The sequence below is a fragment of the Urocitellus parryii genome, chromosome 16, assembly GCF_045843805.1.
Source record: "Urocitellus parryii isolate mUroPar1 chromosome 16, mUroPar1.hap1, whole genome shotgun sequence".
Classification (NCBI taxonomy): domain Eukaryota; kingdom Metazoa; phylum Chordata; class Mammalia; order Rodentia; family Sciuridae; genus Urocitellus; species Urocitellus parryii.
In genome coordinates, this window is record NC_135546.1 from 7,408,185 (window position 1) to 7,431,329 (window position 23,145).

The window sequence follows — 23,145 nt, forward strand, 5'->3', positions numbered from 1 at the left end:
GACAGAACCTTAGGTAAATACTTGATTGATGGCTGTCATTTCTGCCCAAGGGGTAAGGCAGAAGGAATTTCAGTATCAAGCCACTGGAAGTCCGTCTGGGAAACTTGGTTCCTCTTTCTCTCCTCTGGTCTCTTGGAAGGACAGATATAACTGAGTTTCCATCTGCAAAAACGTGGAACTTTAGCATGAGTGACTCCATCTTGGTTTTTAGTTCCATCTGTTAGAGTGCACTGTCCCCGTCTAGTCTAACTCAATGGCCTTTCGTAAGTTTGGGTCTAATAAACATTAGCACAGCGAAGGAAATATTGGCTTGAGAAAGTGGTTTTCCAAAAAATCATGCAACGTAGGAGAACCCTTTTTGGACTCCATATGCTTCTCATTCTACACGGTAAGATCTTCACCAATCTAACAATTTTACTACCTCTGATGTCCCAGACTTTTCTTTTTAGACTATCAATGAAATAGAAATAAATTAAAATCAGCTTCCCCTGACACTATGGTGAGGGAACATATAAACACTAGCTTTGGCTCCCTTATAGTAAATGCATCAAAAGGTGTAGGCACAGACACAGCAGGTAGCCTCATACACTTAAGTCCAAAAATGAAACATGTCTTGGAATTTCATTCTTTACAAATCTCAGGGGAATAAACACCTTTGATTTAAATAGTACCTGTATCTCAAGCAAGTAGACAACAGTCAAGAAGATGAATTCCACTTAGCAGGAAATAATATCCAGTTCCATCCATTTACCAACAAATGCCATAATTTCATTCTTCTTTGTGGCTGAGTAATATTCCGTTGTGTAGATATACCACATTTTCTTTACCGATTCATCTGTTGAAGGGCACCTAGGTTGGTTCCATAGCTTTGCTATTGCAAATTGAACTGCTATAAACACTAATGTGGCTGTGTCCTTGGAGTACGCTGATTTTAAGTCCTTTGGGTATAAACCAAGGAGTGGAATAGCTGAGTGAAATGATGATTCCATTCCCAGTTTTCTGAGGAATGTCCATACTCCTTTTCATAGTAGTTGCTAGTCTCAAAAAATCCAAAGGCCGATTGTTCTCTCTGATACATGGCTGCTGACACACAATAAATCCAGGGATTGGGGGGAGATGGAGAATAGAAGTCCATTGGATTAGACAAAGGGGAATGCAGGGAAGAGAGGAGGAATGGGAATAGGAAAGACAGTGGAATGAATGGGACAGAACTTTCCTACGTCATACATGAATACATGACCAGTACAGCATGCACAACCACAAGAATGGGATCCTAATTAGAATAAGTTACACTCCATGTCTGTATAATGTGTCAAAATGCACTGTTTGGTTCCATATAACTAAAAAGAAAAAAAAATCATTTTTTTAAAAAGTTGCATTCCAGAATACTTGGTTAGGTATCTTAACAAATGCCCTAGTGAGGACTTCAAGCTGCAAATAGATACTGAATACAACCTGAGAGTCTAGAAGGACTTGACTTTAGAGACTATTCTAGAAGAACTTAACTTTCTATCCTATTCTGTATCAAATGTGATCATCGAATTTGTTTTGTAATGAATGCATTAAAACACGTTAACTATTAGGGTTCAATTATAAATTTTTAAAAAAAGACCTTCTTACTTCAAAACACTTAAACCTGCTTGATTTTAGAAGATTTTTGAACCATCTTTTAAGTGCATGCATGAGCTGAGCTGGTCAGAATACAGAGAAACACTCAGTATCTGAAAACACAGAGCCACAGGTCTGCAGTGGCTGGCCAGCATTCAGTTGTCCCACAACTGTGCTAGTGACATGTGACAATCCCCAGTGCTCCAGGGCTCTGCTGCTCAAGGTGTGGTCTGCAGTCAAACAGCATGGCATCAACTGGCCCCTTGTTAGGCATCAAAGAATCTCAGAACCTTCTAGACACCCACAGAATCAGATCCAGCGTTTTAATGAGATGCCCAGGGGAGTTGACAGGCACTGAGGTCCCCAGGGCGCTCTTTTGAAATGACTCCTTAAATGCCACCAACGTGGGAACTAGAGACCGGAGCCTGAGTCCAGACAGAGTACAAAGGAGGGTCAGGGATTCCATTAGAAACCTGAAAATCCTCAAAGGCCAGATTCCCTGGGATAAAGGAAGATGGCCCCATTTCTACTGAGTTGCTCATGAAACCTGGTCTGAGAGGAGGAGGAGGAGGAGGGAGTCTTTCCCTAAAGTCTCACAATAAAAGAAAACCCAGATGAGTTTTTGGCATTAAAATCCACGTCACCTCCTGTGACCCGGAAACCCTCAACAGAGAACTGAGATAATGTGGTTATGGGTTGCTAGTCACTAGAGAAAACTCACACGAGGAAGCAAGGTCCTTTAAAAAATCCAGACCTCAAACAGGTCCCCCGTACAACGTTCCACTGAGTATGAGATTGCAGAATGAAATAAAAGGAGAGAAAGAAAATGATGATTAAAAAAAAAAAAATACCAACCAAACCAAAGCAATCAGCAGAGACTCTCAACAGCAGAATCACACGTGGGGAGACGGGCAGCATTAAAAACCTGAGTAACATGAAAGATGCTGAACAATAATTGAAGTAAAAATGTCAGTAACCGTCGCAGCAAAAAAAAAAAAAAAAAAAAAAAAAGATATGCAGGCTACTCATGCATGTCGGTTTTTATAATTCCCTCAAGTTTAAGGGGAAACTTATTTTTAAAACTGTCTTAGTCAGCGATTTCACTGCTGTGGCTAAAAGATCTAACCAGAATAATTTTAAAGGAGGAAACGTTTATTGGGGGCGGGGGGCTCATAGTTTCAGAGGTGTTAGTCCATAGAAGGTCGGCTCCATTCCTTGGGACTGGAGGTGAGGCTGAACATCATGGTGGGAGAGGGTGGCAGAGGGAAGCAGCTCACATGGTGGTCCGGAAGCAGAGAGAGAGAGAGACAGAGACAGAGACAAAGAGAGGTCTCCACTGGCCAGATACAAATATTCACCCCAAAGCCACACCCCCAATGCCCACCTCCTCCAGCCACACCGCACCAGCCTCCAGTGACCACTCAAACAATCCCTTGTGCTGTTTTTGCCTATCCATGAGCCTATTTCTCTCACTGGGAAGCTTCCACAATCATTTGTTCCAAAGTAGAAAGGACCAAAACATTTGAGAGTCTTATCTAATCTGTTACAAGGAAGAAACTCTCTTTCAGGACGGGAACTAAACTCCAGTGGCTCTCTCCTTAATACCTAAAAAATGTACTGTCGACATATTAGGTGAGCGATAAACTAGAGCTGGTGGCTCAATTGAATTCCAAGCACAGGAACATTTATCCACATATTATTATCATTGTTGTTGTTGTTATGATGATGATTATTACAAAATTAATTTTATATTAGACTGAGAATCAACCATAAGCTGTTCCGGTTAGCAAACGCACACCGTAAAACTAGATTTCGATGGGCTTGCTTAGTCAGGTTGAATAGGACCCATTAATTTTACCCTCAGAAATGAGAAGGGAGAGCTGTTTAGATCATCTTTGTTTACTTTTGGGGGATGGTTGATGTATTCTGAATTTATCCTATATGGACATCTTAAGGGATTTAAGGTGGAATATTACCAAAAAAAGAAAACTCCTGATAATCACAGCACGCTAACATCTATTGTTTCATGCATTTCAGGGTCACAGATTGACTAAGGAGTTGTGGTCAAAGGGAAGCAATTCACGTGTTCATTTACCAACAAACTGGGTAGCAGCAGTATTGTAAGCATTGCAGTAAGTAAGCAAGTATTGTAAATTTTGCAGTACTGTAAGCATTGCAAGGTAGTCTCCACCTTCAAATGAAAAACAGAGAAAGTCAAGGTAAAGCCTCCCACAGAGAAGTACATTTCCACCCTGGTGTGTTTTACCAATTAATGCTAATTGGCTTCACGAAAATCCTCCAGTTGCAGAGTTTTTCCACCTCTGGTGCTTTCAAATTAGCTGGAAAGCTTGTGAAGAGAGATTTCTAAGCTCCCTACCAAATTTCTAAGCTTCCCACCAAAATTCAAGTCTGGAGTGCATTCCCGAATTTTCCCCTTCTAAGGAGCTTGTAGATACAGCTACTGAGGCTGGTCAAAGGACCACACCTGTGTGCCCTTGGAAGTCCCCTGACATGCAAGCTCTCATGCAACACAGATGTTCCATAGGAAACATCTGTCTGGACCGTTCAGAACAGCACGTGTATTCACTGGTAATAATCGCCTTCTTCCAAAGTATTCCTGAGTAACCCTGGAACTCAAAAGTAAGAGTAGACCTTTCAGGGATTCGTAACCTAGCAGAGAGCAGAGAGAAAATAGTCCAGATCTCATTTGAGGCATGGATGCTCCCAATATGCTTCCCATATATGCAATGACATCTTTGCTAACTGCAATCGCTGTTTGGTCTTTGAATATGTCAAGCCTTTTCTTTGAGGGCATAAACTAGAGAGGAGGCAGGTTCATTTGGCTATATTTCTGAGGCCATTGGGTACATTTTTAGATTTTTAACCATGCCACTTCTTCAGGGAAAAGGGAAGGGGGAACTCCGAATCCTGAACAGGAGCCCTCATGCCTCATTCACATTTTCCCTGGGAAAATGGTACCAAGAACAGCTTCCCCAACCCGATGTCAGGGGCTTTGCTGTAAGATTTGTAGCTAGAAGGAAAGACTGCCACCTACTGAGAAAGACACGTGTTTTCTCTAGGACAGTACACACATCTTGCCTGCCCTGATTTCACTTTCCATCTTGAGAAGAAAAAAAAAAAAAAAATTGGTACAAGTCGGTCCTTGACATTTAAAAAAAACATGCTCAGAAGCCACAGCCAGTGAGATGCAGAAACTTCCAACACTCAAGGACCTCTTTAAGTAGTTCTTTTGTTTAAATCAATGTCAAGTTGTGATGAGTTATAATTACACAGGGACACGGGGAGAACTCACCTGTTGAATCTAAGACTAGATGAAAATGATCAGATTTCTTCTGAATCGGAAGACGCGAACGAGGTTAAAGTGCCCTAATAAAAATTAATCCTGTCTTGCTTTTTTCTTTAAAATTGCAAAACTTCTCCCTTCCCGGCGAGTGCACATGATCTCCCATTTGTGTTTAAACCAAATCATTCTTTCAAATCCTGCAAATCCTTAGTCTAATTTGTGTGTGGTATTTCATGAAGACAAAATGCTTCTCCGCCAAATCTGCTTCAACAAATGTCAGAGACCGTAAAAAAGAGTTTTCAAGATTTCGGATTCTAGAAACTTCTTCTAGGTTCTAATCCAACAGCCACATTTCCTCGCTGTGTGTCCTTAAGATAGTGACTTGCACCAAAATTGGCTAATCTCTCCAACGTGGATCTAATCTCATAGAATTAATTTCATGGAAATGAGATAATACAACAAATTGCAAGATCCAGAGTGAATACTGGATTAATGTAGGTTGCCTCTAACATTTAGGGGAAATGTCCTAAAAGTTAGGTAATATAACTTGAGGAAGTCCTGGTACTTCTAAGATCACACTCAGGAATAATTAAACTCTGAAAATAGAATTTTAAAAAATTCTAAAGCTTTTTCTCCACATTACATGCACAGTTACCACTATATTACTAGCAAAATAGTCTTTTCATTAAAACTTTGGAGATAGATTGTCAATCAAACCGGAGAAGCTATTAATCATTTCATAGGTTTATATAGTAAAAAGTTAGCGTGATTTTATAAGAATCTAAACTGTTTCCTTCCTAAATATCTCTTGCATGGAAGTGCTTTTTCCTTTCAAACGCCAAAATTAAACTGTATGTCCTAATATTTTCTGTTCCCCAATTTCCATATTTCTTAGTTTGTGCATTTGTTTGCTTTCAGTTAAATGTTGCCAAATAATATTGTACCTTGTTAAAGTGATGAGATTTCTGCTGAAAATTCATTTGAAAAATTATAGGAAAAGCTTTGCTATTTCATAAACAATTACACTCAGAAATCAGATCATTCTAAAATGGAAGTTTGAGGCTTCAAGATTAAAAAAAAAAATTGTTGCTGCCTGTCAACAATTGGGGTGCTTTCCAGAAAAAAAGATCCACTGATAAATATGACATCAATTAAGATATTTGTAAGATTTCAAGCTATTTTATATGAATCCCCATTCACTGTGATTGACTTGTTCTTTGCTGTCGGTGACTTGTTTTAGCATGCATTAGCATAGACTCTGTGTTTTTATAAATTCTCATTTATGCCCAGGGATGGTTAGTTACCCAAATGAGAAATACAGTCTCCAGGTGGCTGCTGAGATTTCAAAACTTTTCTCCCTCCAAAAAGCCACAGAGCAGCAGTAGATAGGTAGCTGCTATAGAATTTTATGTCCCGTCCTCATGTAAATTAGCAGTGAGGGTGTTAGCAATGATTTTCCATTGGTTCAACCGGTAGAACTCCACTTAAGCCGATTACTTGGAAATGTGGTAGAGATTTTTCCCACCCTTGGATGAACACGGTCTGAGCCTTGAAGGATGGGTGTTCGGTCCTTCTAGGCACAAAGCCCTAAGCTTGATGTATCCATGCACTGATTCTGAGAAATGTTTTACCCTGATGTGATCAGATGATTAAACTACCCTTGTCATGATAAGATTATGATGAACATGATGTTCTGCAGAGCCTGTTTGGAACCCTTAAATGGACAGAAACTTAGAGCCTCACCCACCTTTTAGGAAAAGGTGGGATAGATATTTTTGTGTCTCTTTGAAGCATTTGAATATGTCACAGTTCAATGACAAGATTCCTTTCTTCTGTTGGAAAGAGGGATAAGGGGGTAAGACTGTTGCCTCTTTCCTATCTCTAACAGTAGGAGAATATATGTATGTTATATACATATCTATATTAGAACATATATATTCTAATCAGAGCTCAGAATCAATGAGTTAGCACACTTGCTAAGGCCAATCAGCATAAGTTCATAGCACACCCCAAAGTGAAACTATTTGAGGTTTTGATTCTTGGAGGGGTTTTAATAACCTGGATTTTTCTTTTCACAATTAAATTCATATATATTATTCTAAACTGGAGCTGATAGCTAGTGTGACTACTCAGTGCCGGAGGAAGTCCAAGTTCACATTAGACGGAGGAGAAAAGAGACGTTTCTATCGTACATTCTCTGAGTGGGGTGGATTGAGTTCACTTACCATATCTTTATACGTTTTAATCTGTTCTTGACTTTATTTCAGATTCGGAGTTTGTTTCTTGCTAGAAGATGAAACACTTCCATATCAGCTTTGTTTCTTGGTGAGTGTATTTTCTTTCCAGAATATCTTAACGGATGGTTTTCCCTGATATTTTATATGTCATTTATTTGTCGGTTTAATTTTAAAAAAATAAAATTAAATGTGGGGATATCAGGAGGGTCAGGGAGAGAAAGAAGGAGGAGGGAGGGAGAGGAGAGGGAGGGAAGTAATCAATGTAGTTCAGGATGTTAGGAGTAGATTGGGGGCAGATGTGGTCCCCCCACCCCGATCCTACCCTCATCAACCAGGATCTTGTTGAAAGCTGCAGACATGGTTCTTGCTCTTCTTTGGATATATAAAGAAATGATGTGCCTGCCTTATAGTTTGCAGAGTACTTTTACCTGACTTGTTTTTCATGATCATCAAATGAGGACAATCAAAAGATCATCACTATTTCTCATTTCTCAGGGAGAACTAAATTGCAATGTCACCTGCCTACATAGAAGAGCTGAGCTGAATTGTCTGACTCTATTCCAGGGTTCTTGGTCTACCCCATACGAATGGTGTTGAGATACCTTCAGGATCTCATGTGCTTCTATTGCACTTGAGCCAGCCATAATTACAACTTTTCGTTGTTGTTGTTGTTGTTGTTGTTGTTGTTGTTATTGTTATCAAGGAAATCTATTATCCTGCCTTATTTCAATTCAGAATTCTATTTCTGTTTTGGAATTTTTCTGGCTTAATAATGTAACTTCGGTGTGAATTTTGTCTTGGTTGGTCAAGTTAAGGATTTCAAAATGGCTACAAAGAATCCAAGGAGTCCAATCACTGTTTACACACAGGGTCTTCATTGTCTCATGTTCACCTTATTCCTGCAAACCTTGTTTGATAGTTATTCATCTACAGGGACATGAACACCACTGATAAAATATGTATCACTCTCTGAATGCCTTAACTTGACAGATTAAGCTTTGTGAAATGTGGAAGTGTTTGTTTTTAATTAGGATGCCCTGTGTGTCTACTAGGGTACGACCTTTCTGCTTAGGTCGAGAGAAAGAATGTAACAAGGAAATGTCTAAAGCTCACTTGTGCAAATTCCATTGATAGCCCATAGAAGCCTTTGATTTAATGTGTCAAAATCTTTTTTATTAAGAAATTGTTGTATCTACCATTTCACACCCAGAGGTTTCTCACCCGTGCATACAGCTATAGAATCTCATAAAAAAAAAAGTGAATTATAGGGAAAAAAATGTGTCTATGAACACCACTGTGTAACTGAAACCTTTTTGTTGCTATTGTTTCAAAAATCAAAAGAGGAATTGAGGTGAATTTCTTAGCTTGTCCTTTTTGAACTTCTGACAATATTTCAATCAGCAACAGAAATGATTTTATTTAAAATATTTAAAAGACTATTAATAGTCAGACTTGAAGCAATTTGAAGCATTCTATTATGTAGAGCCAATGACTTCACCTTTCAGTGCCCAAGTTTTCTTATGTCCTCATGTTAGTGAAATCTGAGTGACATTCATCTTTATAATTACTCTTCCTTTCTTTATTCTTTCCTTCCTTTTCTTACTCCTCTCTCTCTCTCTCTCTCTCTCTCTCTCTCTCTCTCTCTCTCTCTTTCTCCCTCCCTCCCCCCACCTTCTCCTTCTCTCTCCTCTTGGATGATCTCTTATTGATAAAAAAAAAAAATGGAGATACAATTCCTAATCAGGGCCATCTATGGTAATCCCTCCCTGTTCCTCTGTCCCTCCACGGGCACTTTGTCTCAAACCAAGGATTTCCAAGACAGAGAAAACCCAGCCCAGACACATGGATTGCCTGGATTTGAATCCTTGCACCTCCACTTCTGTTTTAATGACCTTGGGCCGGTGACCTTGATTTAAATCCCCTGTACTTGCACTTATCCAGTGCTATAATACAAGAATCTAAAAAAATTCTAAATAACAGCTACTTGAAGTGCTTAGAACAACTATGGGGCATGAAGTACAGATTTAATTAATGCTCCATAGAACCAGTATCATTTTCACGTTTCCACAGCTGAGTTTTCTGTATTTCATAGACTTTATTTTCTAAACCACCCATGATATGGTCTATTTGGGCACCAATGGGAGTCCTGCCATTTTTTTTTTCAAATAGAAAGCGATTGAGAACGATTCAGAATAAATTAGACCATGGAAGACACGGGCGGACCCTTCACTGGAGACTCATTTCCCAAACCTGCTACCTCTAGGGCATTGCCGCCAGGGTAATAGGTAGCCTGTGAATGCACATTTGTGTTCACATTCTCATTTTGGTGGAAATGGACCGTTCGTGGATTCCCAACCGTGTTGTGCAAATACCCATCCATTGAGTGGGTCGGGTTCCTTTCAAGATGGAAAGCCCTTCAACCATGGGGAAACCTTGACCTTCATCCCCCAGAGCTTGACAACACCCAGTGGATAAGGACAGAGCTGAGTGGAAAGGCCTGGGCATCTGGCTGCTTGCTGCTTTCCAGCTAGGTCACTTGAGTTCATCACCTAGGACGTGGGGACAGTAGTCGCAGTCACCTGTCCCTGGAGTTACTGTGACAAGATGATACAGGAAAATCATGGAACTCGGGGCCTGCAACATAGCCAGCCGTCAACACTTGGTGGCTGTGGCATGTCAAGGATGGTTTATAGAGGACTGAACCTCCGTGTGGAAGATTGATCCACAATTAGGGGGATCAACCAGCGAAGCCTCTGTGTGGGGAGGCACCGTGACCTGACGTACCCTCTCATAAATTCAGTTACAGGTCAAAAAGGAAAAGAAAGCTGAGCACATTGGCACAGGCCTGTCATCCCAGTAGCTCTGGAGGCTGAGGCAGGAGGATTGTGAGATCAAAGCCAGCCTCCGCCAAATTGAGGCGCTAAGCAAGTCAGTGATAAATAAAATACAAAATAGGGCTGGGGATGGGGTTCTGTTGTCGAGGGCCCATGAGTTCAATCCCTGGTACAAAAAAAAAAAAAAAAATTAAAAAGGAAAAATCCTAAGGACAGAGAAGTCTTGCCCAAATATTGTAGTGATTCTCCTTTGATCTTTGGTAATAGATTTTCCTCCAACCCAATGCAGTTGTGGTCTGCATGAACTCGTGTACCTTGCACACACAAGGTGTACGTTGCACACCTCATCTGATTTATGTCAGTTTAGAGAAGTTGATTGCCGAGGCCCTGTATCATGAAAGTGAAGAGCAAATATTAGACCCAAACTAACTTAAAAACAAAAGAGAAAAAGGATCCAAATTTCCAGTGTTGTTGTGTTTCCAATTTCAATAATCAGTAAACCCGCCCAAACTTGGAAATGTAGGTTGTCCATGTCTCTTTTAAGTTTTAAAAGGACAGAGTGAAGGAATTCTCTGGATCTATGCCATGCAATGTGGCAGCCACTGGCTACATGCAGTTTAAGTCTAGTAATTTTTTTTAAAAAAGCTAAAAAGCAAATTGCTTGATTCTGCTAAGCACATTTCAAGTGCTCAGTGGTTACATGTGGCTGTCATACTGGAGAGTATGGATGGATATTTCCATCATCCCAGAGAGCTCTGTGGGGTAGCAGCCCATCAGAGAAGTACTCATAGTTAAAGTTTGTAGAATAGACTGCCCAGTGGCCAGGAGCATCATAGGGACATGTTTTCATAAAAAAAAGCAAAAACAGACTTGCATGGATAATATATAAGGAAATGATCCAGCCTCTTTAAAGACTTTGCTGAAATCCAAGGCATTCACTATGCAATGTGAAGTCTCTAATTTGTGAAGTGGTAAACATCCCCCAGAAAGGAGCAAAGAAGAAGAAGAAGAAGGAGAAGGAGAAGGAGAAGGAGAAGGAGAAGGAGAAGGAGAAGGAGAAGGAGAAGGAGAAGGAGAAGAAGGAGAAGAAGAAGAAGAAAAATCTGCAGACTCCTAATGAAGGAAGCTAATTCTGATGGTGCCTCACCTGATTTTCTAATTTATTTATAAGCATCTTTGAAGTGTTTTTTCACTTGCAGCGTCACAACAGGGGATTTTCCAATCAATATTTATGTTACTTACATTACACTTGGAAAACAGGCAACGCTTTCAGAGGTTGACGGATGTGTAAGAAGAGCATGTGAGTTTGGAGACTGTGTCTATCCCTGGGGAAAACACACCCAGGTGGATACAATCCTGCCATTCACCGGGATGAAACTTCAATCCAAGAGACATTTTATCTGCTTAGGTTTTATTGGGGAGCAGTAACTATCCAGTGATTATTCCGTTTTGTCTGAAGTGGAAAGCATCATTAGGAACTCTGAATCTAAAATTAAAACTCAACTCTGCCTATTGCTCCTTACCTTGGATTAAACTAATTAGGAGCAGCCATTCCTTTTTTTTTTTTTAAGTCGGAAAAGAGGAACTAGCGCGTCACCCTCATAGCTCTGACTTTTCCCAATAATGATCATCTTGAGGCTTGAGTTTTAGGGTTTGTAAAATTCTTTTCAGCAAAGCGTTATCACTACAAGGAGCTCATTTTTCTTTTTTTTCCGCAAACGGCCTCACATAACAGGGGAGGGTTGAGAGTTGACTTTGAAGTGTGAGAAAGGGTGTTCCTGGGATGGAACTGGATCTCAAGTCCAAGATCAGTGACATTTGGTTCATGCCGTGTTGCCTTCCCGAGCATCTTGTGATCTACGACTTTGCTGCTAGATTTTATTTCACACGGGGAAGAAGACAGAAGGGGAATAAGCAAGAGATGGAAGAGAGGAAATGGGCAAAAATGAGAGACAGAAAGAGAAAACTGATGTCCGTAAAATAATAGGCAATGAAGAGTCTTGAGTACCAAAAGTCATGCATGGCCCTGGATGGATCCTCGAACACAGAAAGACCCTGAGGTGAAAACTAGGGACATCTGAAAGAAGCAAAAATTGGGTTACTGTCCGTATTGTTAATATACGTTAAAAGTGACATGTTGATTATAATAAATTAATTGTAATGATATGAGATGCTCACACTCTAGAAAACTGAACAGGAGGCATACAGGAATTCTCAACCTGACCTTCCTGTATCTCTGTTAGTCTAAAACAGCAACCTATACTAATCAATGCAATTCCTTTCTCTGCTGGATGTGGGAAGGAAGAAGAATGTTTCCCAAAAGGTGATTCCTGCGATGGTATTTCTGAATGCTGTTATTAGATATTGCATGGAAAAATTCAGCAATCTTATAAGCCTTCTTAGAGGTCCGAGCAAGCTAACACATTGTAACTAGAGCAATCTCTCTCTCTCTCCTCTCTCTCTCTCTCTCTCTCTCTCTCTCCAGAATTTTTTCTTGCATTTTTAAAAAATTATTGGTTCTTTTTAGTTATACATAACAGAAGAATTCACCTTGACCTCATTGTACATGCATGGAAGATTACCTTATTCTAGTTAGGACCCCATTCTTGTAGATGTACATGATGGTGGGATTCACTGTGGTGTATTGATTCAAGTACTTAGGGAGATTATATCAGATTCATTCCAATACCTTTCCCTTGCCTGTATGCCCTCCCTTCCCTTTACTCCTCTTTGTCTAATCTACTGAATATCTCCTCTTCCCCTCTCTTCCCTTATTGTGGGTTTGCTTCCACATATCAGCAAAATCAGTCAACCTTTGTGTTTGGGAGACTGGCTTCTTTCACTTAGCATGAGAGTCTCCACATCCATCCATTTACTAGCAAATGTCAAAAAGTCCTTCTTCATTATGGCTGAGTAATATTCCATTCTGTATGTAACCACGATTTCTTTATCCATTCATCTGTTGAAGGGCCCCTAGGTTGCCTTCATAGCTTAATTGTGAATTGAACAGCTATAACCACTGATGTGGACGCACATTGCTGATTCAAAGTCATTTGGGCATATGTCGAAGAGTGGGATAACTGGGTCAAATGGTGGTTCCATTCCTACTTTTCTGAGGAATCTCTACACTGCCTTCCAGATTGGTTACCCCAATTTGCAGTCCCACCAGCAGTGTATGAGTGTGCCTTTTCCCCCACATCCTCACCAACATATAAGATTCCTTGTATTCTTGACAGTTGGCATGCTGATTGGAATGAGATGAAATCTCAGAGCTGTTTTAAATTGCATTTATATAACTGCTAGAGATATTGAACATTTTTCATGTATTTATTGACCATTTCCATTTCCTGAAGTGTCTGTTCAGGTCCATGGCCCTTTTATTGATTGGATTATTTGGTTTTATGGGGCTAAGTTTTTTAGTTCTATATACCTCCTGGAAATGAGTGCTCTACCTGAGGTGCAGGTGGCAAAGATAGTCTCCTATTCTGTAGACTCTCTGTTCACATTCTTGATTTTCTTTTGCTGTGAAGAGGTTTTTAATTTGATGCCATCCCATTTATTGATTATTGATTGGACTTCTTGAGCTTCAGAATTCTCGTTAAGGAAGTCAGTTCCTGAGCCAGTACGTTGGAGTGTTATGTCTACATTTTCTTCTAATAGGTGCGGGGTCTCTGGTCTAAGGTCTAGGTCATTGATCCACTTGGTTGAGTTTTGTGCAGGGCGAGAGAGGTTTTCTCTCATTTTGCTACATATGGATTTCCAGTTTTCCCAGCACCATTTTTGAAGAGGCTACCTTTTCTCCAATGCATGTTAGTGGTGCCTTTGACTATGAGATAACTGTATTTATGTGGGTATGTCTCTGTGTCTCCTATTCTGTTCTATTGATCTTCATTTGGTGGCAATACCATGCAAATTTAAGGTCTGGGATTGTGATGTCTCTAGCCTCACTTTTCTAAGATTATTTTGGCTATTCTGGGCTTCTTATTTTTTCAGATGAATTTCATGACTACTTTTTCTATTTCTATGGCAGAGCATCTTTGGAATCTTGATGGGAATCGCGTTGAATCTGTATAGTGCTTTTGGTAGTTTGGCCATCTTTATAATATTAATTCTGCCTATCCAAGACCATGGGAGATCTTTCTATCTTCTAAGGTCTTTTCTCTGTCTCTTTCTTTAGAGTTCTGTAATTTTCATCGTAGAAGTCTTTCACCTCTTTAGTTAGATTGATTCCCACATTTTTGTTGTTATTGCTGTTGAAGCTCTTGTGAATGGGAGGGTTTTCGTAATTTCTATTTTAACTGATTCATTATCAGAGTATAGGAACACAATGGATGTACAGGTGTTCATTTTGTATCCTATGACTTTGCTGAATTCATTTGTGGATTCTAGAAGTTTCCTGATGAAGTTTATTTTTGTGTGTGTGTGTCTTCTAAGTATAGAATCATGCCATTGACAAACAGAGCTAGTTTGAGCTCTTCTTTGCCTGTTCATATTCTCTTAATTTCTTTCTTTGGCTTAATTGCTCTAGGTAGACTTTCAAACTATATTGACTAGAAGTGGTCAAAGTGGGCATCCTGGTCTTGCCTAAGGCACAGAGAGAATCTGCTGGGCAAGTGTCCTGGGGCACACTCTTTCACAATGATGCATTTGAGAACATCCTGGGCTACTTTGGAGAATCCAGTGAAACATAGCATTCTTCTTAGTCTGGCCCTAGGTGTGACCGAATATATTGTATAAAGTGCAGTATGAAATTCTACCAGCCAATTTGCTGAAGATAAGCTTGTTCTTCAGCATGAAGAATCCAGGTCACCAGGACATCGCCCTCAAATGTGGATTATCGGGCTCAAACTCCTGGAACTTCTAATGTGTTAAGCAGAGGCAGGGTCGGAGAATCTGGGCCTCTGGCAAAACTCTATGGGGGTACTTTTGGAAGTCATGGAGTATGCTTTGAGAACCACTGATGTTCCGTGGCTAAAGTTTTTTGGGGTCGTTCAAATTATGCACGACCGAAGGTAACTGGATTTACTTAGGGGTCGTGATGTATCAGCCATCTGAATACCATGGCAGGTTATTTTAGGACAAGTTTCCTTTTCCCATGTAAACAATTAGTGGATCAGAATATGTGTGAGTTGCTTTAAATCAACTCACTACTCAAGAAGTAGTATAAAAAAAAAACCACAGATGGTCCATGACATTAAGGGGACAGCACCCTCACAGAGGTATACAGGCTAAGCCATTAGTTATTAGTCCTTAGCTATGGCCCGTTGATGCTTCTGTATTATGTGGCTGAAGGAGGGTCAGGTCCCCCTTGGGCATGATGATTTCTGCACAGTTCCTGAGCTGTCCAGGTACAGACTTCTGAGTGGCCAGACCCCAAACTCAGCCCAAGAAACTCTGTACATTCACCCCTGGATTCTCTTCCTCTAATACTGCTAGATACCACCTGCTGCTGTCCTGATATCTATACCACGTGCATCCAGATACTCCTGATGTTCACAAACAACTGCTATTTAAAAAGAAAAGGGCTGGGGATGTTGCTCAGTGGTAAAGTGCTCTGAGTTCAATTCTCAGTTCAAAAAAACAAACAACCAAAAAAAACCTCACGTTCATTTGAGAATATTTTTTCAAATATTTTTTTAGTTGTCGATGGACACAATGACCTTATCTGTTTATTTATTTCTATGTGGGTGCTGAGGATCAAACCCAGGGCCTCACACCTGCAAGGCAAGGGCTCTACCACGGAGCTACAGCCCCAGCCCGGAAGAATATTTTTTAAAAATACCAAAAAGTATAAGCAAAAAACAGTACCACCCTCAAATTAGAATCATCCAGAACTTTCCCAAGCCCAGAGAAAACTATAAGTAACATTTTCATATATTATCTTCCAAATTTTTAACCTGCAATATATATTAAGCTGAAATTTGTAGGCTTGCTGGCCATTTCTATTCTACTCTGAAGTTGCTCCTTATTTTCCTTCACTGACTTTTCCAACTCAGATGCTACTTTATCTGGAACTAAAATTATAGATTTTTAAAAACCATCCAACAAAATTTACCCTTTGATTTTCATACCGTTCAAACTCCAGGTTCACTCAGCGATTGCTGATACGAGACCATATTGTCCTACCAAAATCATGACATCATAGGACTCGATGTAATTTTCAACTCTTTTTATGTCTGTGATGTTCTGATGACTTAAATAGTCAGAGTTGAATGGGTTTTGTCCTTTGGTGATTCACACCCCAGGGTCTTAACATCAAATCTCACAATCCAAGGCTAGCTAAATGTCCACTTATATGCTGGTTTGTTTTATTATGTCAATGTTATATCTAGCAAAGATACCCACACAGTGAGCCAAAATTTGACATTTACGACAGAAGGTATTCCTTCCTGCATACCATTTATTGGCTATTGTCTATCTTCCCAACCAGTTGACTACCCTTGTTCTAGGGCATGATATATTAAGATCTTACTTAGTTTATTAAGGTCTTATGCATGTAAACATTTATTTCATCTATGTGCTACCCCGTTTATATTTTCTGCCTAGCCTACTGCTCCATCAACTGTGAAAGCTTTATGACATTGGAATTCATCAATTCTAAGATTTTTTTTTACATGTTAAACATTTTTCTGCAATAGGAATGATTCTTACAGCATGACACAGAACATTAGAAATTTGTATTTTTTTCTTTCTTTCTATTTGCCCCTAAAAGAATGCTGTATATTACATTCAGTCCTTCTTGTGTTCCTGGAGATATTTTAATATTTGGTAGAAGAAAAGATTCTTCTCATTATTGCTCCTCAAGTTGGATCTATTTTCATTTGTATTTTTATTTTTGTCCTGTTAATGTAGATGTTCCAGAAGTGTGTTTTTATTGTTTTTTGAAAAGGTCATTTTCACATTATCTAATGCTTTGGCTTTCTACTTTATCTGAAATAGTTCCTCACTACCTTTTTTTGGTATGTGTTTCTGGTTACATTGTTCAATTCTTTAATTTTTAGTATTTTATCATAATTTTTATCTTTATTACTTTCTCCATGTGCAGCTTATATAGTTACGTACTGACTAGGAAACCCAATGGATTGCCTTTTTCTTTGAACAGAAGAGTAAAATACTTTCATGCTAATTTTCATAAGTGATGCTTATTTAATGTTTTCTGGAATTTGTCCCTGTTTTCTGTCTTTTTCTATAGAACCAAAAAAAAAAAAAAAGAGTCCCGCTTCAAATTTTTAAACAGTTGCTTTGGATGTTCATGGTAACCTCCACTAATCAATCTTTCTTTATGTCTTAAAGTAATTCCATTTTATTTCTTTATTATCTATTCACAAAAGACAAGAAAATTACCACGTTGGATTTCTCTGCCCTTTTCAAACAGTTCATTTGAGAAGATTTGGTTTTAGAAGCAAATGATTGTTATTAAGTTATTATTACACTCAACATCTCATTTCATCAACTATTTTTGACATTACATTTGCAATAATTATTTAAATGCTTTTAAACTCCATCATTAAATCTCTTGGATTGTAATTTTCCTCATTACTGATTTACAACATTTTACTAACTTTTCATCTGTTACAGTGTATTTAGCTTTATCTTAAAGAAGGGCATATACATGGTAGACATTGTTAAGCACTTACATCTCTGAGGATGTTCTTTGGTGACCTCAGTACAGGGACGGAATATTTGGCGTGCATTTTTAGGTTTCACAGGTAACGACATCAAAATTCTAAAGACAGTGTTCAGCTGCTGAAGTTGCAATTAAATATTGCAGTGGAGAATTTGGATACCACCTCCTCCGGTGGTTTGTCTGTGGGTAGTTTGCTGCATTTTCCTGAATGACTATAAGAATTCTTGCTTTGGTGTGAGTCTTTTCTGGGAATATTTTGGTGCATTTTATAAAAAATAAAAATAAAAACAAAACTCATCATTTTTTATTAGCTGTGGAAATCCATGGATTATTTTTGCTTTAATGATCCTTTCTGTTTCGGTTTCTCCTTTGAGAGTGTCCCAGATGCTTATTTTAGATTTCTCTTCCCTAACTTCTACTTTTTGTCTAATAATGCCACTTTTGTCTAATAATGGTTTGTTTAAATAACTTTGTCTTTCTCCTTTGTTTTCAGAAATGGCATCTGAATTTTGCGGTACGTGTGAATGGTTTTATTTGATGCCATAGTGATTCTGATTATCTTTACTGCTTCTGACATACATTTAAATATGCTTTTGCATTTTAATTCACTGTATACTACCTTTACCTCGATGAGCTTTGGAACACCCCCCTTTGGTCTGTGTGTCTCCGTTTGCTTTATTTTTACCCATCTTGCTTCTGTTTAGTGTTTGTTCTCATTTACCCCCAATACTTGCTGCTCATGTATGCAGACACAACTCTCTTTTTGTTAAATTTGGGCTTTAATTCAAGCTGAAATATTTCATTATTTTCTTCTGGTATCTTTAATAAGTCATCTTTTTTAAAAAAAAGACTCTTCAATTTATCCTTCATAATAAAATTCTAGTCTCCCTTCATCATCGAACAAATGAGTGTGTGTGTGTGTGTGTGTGTGTGTGTGTGTGTTGATTTTTGTCTTCTTCTAAGAGTGAAGATCTATCCTTTTTATGTTCTTAACTAATGAGCGGAGCACCCTGGTACCTCGCTACTCTATTTGATTGTGAATCTCATCTTCTTCTTAGATTTATGTCTGAAAAGTAGATTGCAATGGACCATTCTTCAAGAGAAGGAGATCCAAGGAAAAAGCACCTCCTCTCTCTTTTTTTTCAGTAATATGAGGCTATTTTCCTGCACAAAAGCACACATTTTCTTCTCTATCCGATTCTATCAGCTTTTATAGTTAGTGGAAATTCCTCCCATCTTCTAGCAATAGGCTGTCTGTCGGTCTTAATTTTTCGGCGATGTTGTGAGTTTTCCTGGGTCTTGATAGCAATTTTAGAGGGCAGTTGGGAGAGACCGCCTCCGGGAGAAGGACCCAGATGCCATTTTAAACAGAAAACCGTGGTTTAGTTACAAACACGGAGAAGGCCATCGTCCGGCCAGAAGAGAACATCACTGTTGATTCTTCCCATTCTGGGCTGATGGGAGTCCTACTGGGTAATCTTGTCTTCAGAGCCAAATATGGAGCAAGAGGAATAATGCAACTCCTTAACCCTGAATAAAAAATTCCCCCAGATCCAGATTGGCATGGACTTTTAAAGATCTCTTTCTGTGTTACATGGCCTGGAATAAGATTGGCTCAAGTTGGGTATTCCTGTATGACAAATTAAGATGGCAAAAGTTGATATTATGGTTGGATTTTTACTTTTTTTTCCCTACCCTTTGATGATATCAAAACACTTGATTTTATTTTCCACTTCTAAATCATCTTCACACATTTAAAGATTCACTACAGCATAATTTTCACAAGAAGAGCTCAGGAAAAAATAGCCATATCCCTAGCCCTTGCCTTTGTGGACTGGATTGGACAGACCCATCTGTAATGAGCACATCTAAATAACACGCATTCCCCCCGGCTCAGCCATACTTTGAAAATTGTTGTCGATGATCAGGGGAGTGGATAAGGTGGGATATTTTGTTTTCTTGTTTCCATTAGTGTACTACAGTTTCATATGTTTATAACTAAACATTAGCTACATGGAAGACACTCTGCCCTTTGACAACAGTAGCATAACTATCCCTTGTAGAATTCGTGGTACCAATGGTTCTGCTCCCTCCTGATTGGCTAAGATACAGTGCAGATTATTCTTACAGTAAAAAATATCTTCCACGATATTCCCCAAGTAAGTATCACTAACTCTCAATATGAACTATAGGAAGATGCTTGTTTTCTGATACACTGAAATAGGAAAGGTCCTAAGAGCCAGAATAACTAACGTGAATCAACAACGTGATCAAAATTGCCATGTCTTCATCTGTCCAGTGAAGCTAATTCCACCTGTTTTACCAGATCAGCAGGTTTTTGGGAAGGTCAAATCGTAGAGATATGTGAACATGATTCACGCCTAGGCTGGATGTTCCTGTCTCCACCTACAGAGTATCTATTATCAGAAGTTTCACAATTGTGTTTCCTGATTGAAAACCAAATAATCAATAGGGTTTCGTTGAGGATTCTACTAAGAACGAACTAAGCATCTAACATAGCATAAAGAAATGTCTTTTTGCTTTTCTACTTTGGAGGTAAATATGTTGGTATTTAATAGTCCAGCATATACTGCAAGTTTTTTTTTTTTCTAAAAGTGTTAAAACCGAGGGCTACTCTGCTTTAGATCAGAGGAATTCATTAGTCTCATAGAAGGAGACAGGTGTCAGTTACTCCTTGGTAATTTATTCTACGAATATCCATGTACCATATTCATTCTTTCAATACCACTTTAATGGCTTGTAGACTTTGACTGGGGTGCTTCCTAATTAAGCATATTTGCAATAGCCATAGTTTTTTTATCATCAAATCATTCTTGATTCCGACTTTAGGCTTATGGTTGTTTCGTAATTGCTCAAATTTTTAAAAATTTAATTAGCTTTAGATGGCAGAACAGATGGTCTGTGAATCCAATGGTGCTGCATCTATGTGATAATATACTTTGGTTCTGTCTAATGGGGTAACTCTTCTTTTCTAAATTTTCTCATTAAACAGCACTCTCAGTTTTTCATAGTTCCCCCACCACCACCCCAATTTGTGTTCAAAAGTAATGTGAAATATAAATGAGATTTTTTTTCAGATTGCCATCTTGGCCAAACACAGCCTCAAATAGAATAGTATTAAATGTGATAGATCAGTATTTATATATTTAAGGTAATGCATATTCCTGTAATATTAACCCAGTAACAGAAGAATGCTCCCTCCGCCCACAGGATGCAAGAAATCATTTCCCAACAAAGTTTGATAAGTTCCTAATGCGTGCTAGATTCAGGGGGAAAGATCATGAATCTGAACAAACTCTTAAGGATCTCCCAGTATCTGATTGGGTGGGGTAATCAGATCTTAAAACTGATCATGCTGTTGATCACATAATAATAAACTGTCCAGAGAAATAGAAGCAGATGACTAAGGACGTCTAAACAATAATGCGAGGTCGGGGGAGACTTCTTCAAAGAAGCAATGATTCTGCTGAGACTTGGGCAGTGAGCTTCATTAAACTCAGTCACGAAGAAGGGTCGGAGGTACGTTCCAGTCACCGAAGGCTGGACGTGGGTCAGGAATATAACACAAGTGCATGGGCCGAATGCAGGAAGGCTTGGAAAATCACCACGGCCGGACATTTCTGGTTGAAGTAAAAATGCTCCTCACCGTCTGAAGAGTGCAGTAAAGCTATAGGCGTGTTTCAAAAGAGGGGCAGTAGAATCTTACTTGCTCCCGAAGAGATCCCTTGGTTGATTTCAACGTGCAAGTTGAGGTCAGCTGATATCCCTACCACTCAAACACAGGGGGAAAAAAAAGTGTATAGTAAATAGACCATAGCCTTGTCACCGAGAAAATCAAGGAAAAGATCTCTCAATGCCAGCGTAAAGGAAAGATGCCCTCATGATACATATCAGGAAGATGAGACCAACAAAACACCCAGAAAGGAACAGGAGATGATCTTTGAGCCTGGTTGAGTGGTCAAGCTGGAATTTGTATTTCTACAAAGCAAGGACATTGGAAGCCCTGCCTTCCATGTATGAGGGCCAAGAAATAGGCTAATATCTGGCCAGAGGAAATAATATTGAAAACTAACATGAAAATAATCAGTTACCGGAAACATTTTCATAAATACCATGATACATAGAACTCCCATCATAAAATATAAAAAGCCAATTTAAAACATGATAAATAAGTCAATAGCCTTTCATGAAGGCTCCTGCAACAAAATTCATGACCAGAACTTCACAGAATAATTTGGGAAAAAAAATGGTAAAAATGGGAACGTGTATATATACTAGAAGGAGTTGAGATCATGACAAAGGTGTGAAAATCATGAAGAAGCAACAGATTTCAAAATGAATGAAATAAATATAACTTCTAGAATAGGAAAAAAATCATGATTACAATGGGAAATTTTAAAATTCTCCAACAGCCAGGCACGGTGGCCCAGGGCCCATCATCCCAGCAGTTCAAGAGGCTGAGGTGAGAGGATCGTAAGTTCAAAGTCAGCTTCAGCAACTAAGCAAGGCCCTAAGCAACTTAGCAAAACCCTGTCCCAAAATTTAAAACATAAAAAGGGCTAGGGACGTGGCTCGGTGGTTAAGTGCCCCTGGGTTCAATTCCTGGTACCAAACAAAACAAAGCCAACCTCAAACAGCAGATCATATATTATAAAAGAGAATTATTTTTAACTACAAAGAGGACCATCTTTATGAATCAACTAGACAATACGGTGTGGAAAATAAGAGAATAGTTTAAGCTGAGATCCTGGATAGAAAATAAAGAGTAAAGGAGAATAACAAATATTCGAAGAGATCATTACTGTCAATTATCAAGCACGTACAAAAGGAAGAATACTTATTTTGTTGGAGAATGTCAAAACAAGATTTTTAACAAAGGAAAGCAGAACAGGCATATCATCATGAAACATTCAAACACTAAAGGCAAAAGATGAGTCCTTGGGTTTTGGCTTACCCCGTGTGGTTAATGGGGCAGGGCCATTCATAGAGACACAGCAATGGAAGCAGAAGAGAATAAGGCTGTTAAAGTCAATCTTGAACTTGTTAGAAGCCAGTAAGGTGGCAAATATAATAGACAATTGAAGGCCCCAATAAGGACCTAAACCCAGAGGTCTCCAAGGACCGAGATAACGTCCTGGACTTTCTGGAGATACCAGTATCAACTCAAAGAAGTAAAGACATCTCCAGAAAAAACACAGCAGGATTTCTAGACCAAAAGAAAAAAACCCAGGAGGATTGAACTCAGGGGCACTCAACCACGGAGCCACCTCCCCAGCCCTATTTTGTATTTTATTTAGAGACAGGGTCTCACTGAGTGGCTTAGCGCCTCGCTCTTGCTGAGGCTGGCTTTGAACTCACGATCCTCCTGCCTCAGCCTCCTGAGCCGCTGGGATGACAGGTGTGCACCACCATGATTGGTGGGAGATGCTCTCTATTCTCCTGGATTGGCGATTTTTAAGACCACCTCCTAACATCCTAGTCATCTGACTCTCTCCTCCTATCACTAACTATTAA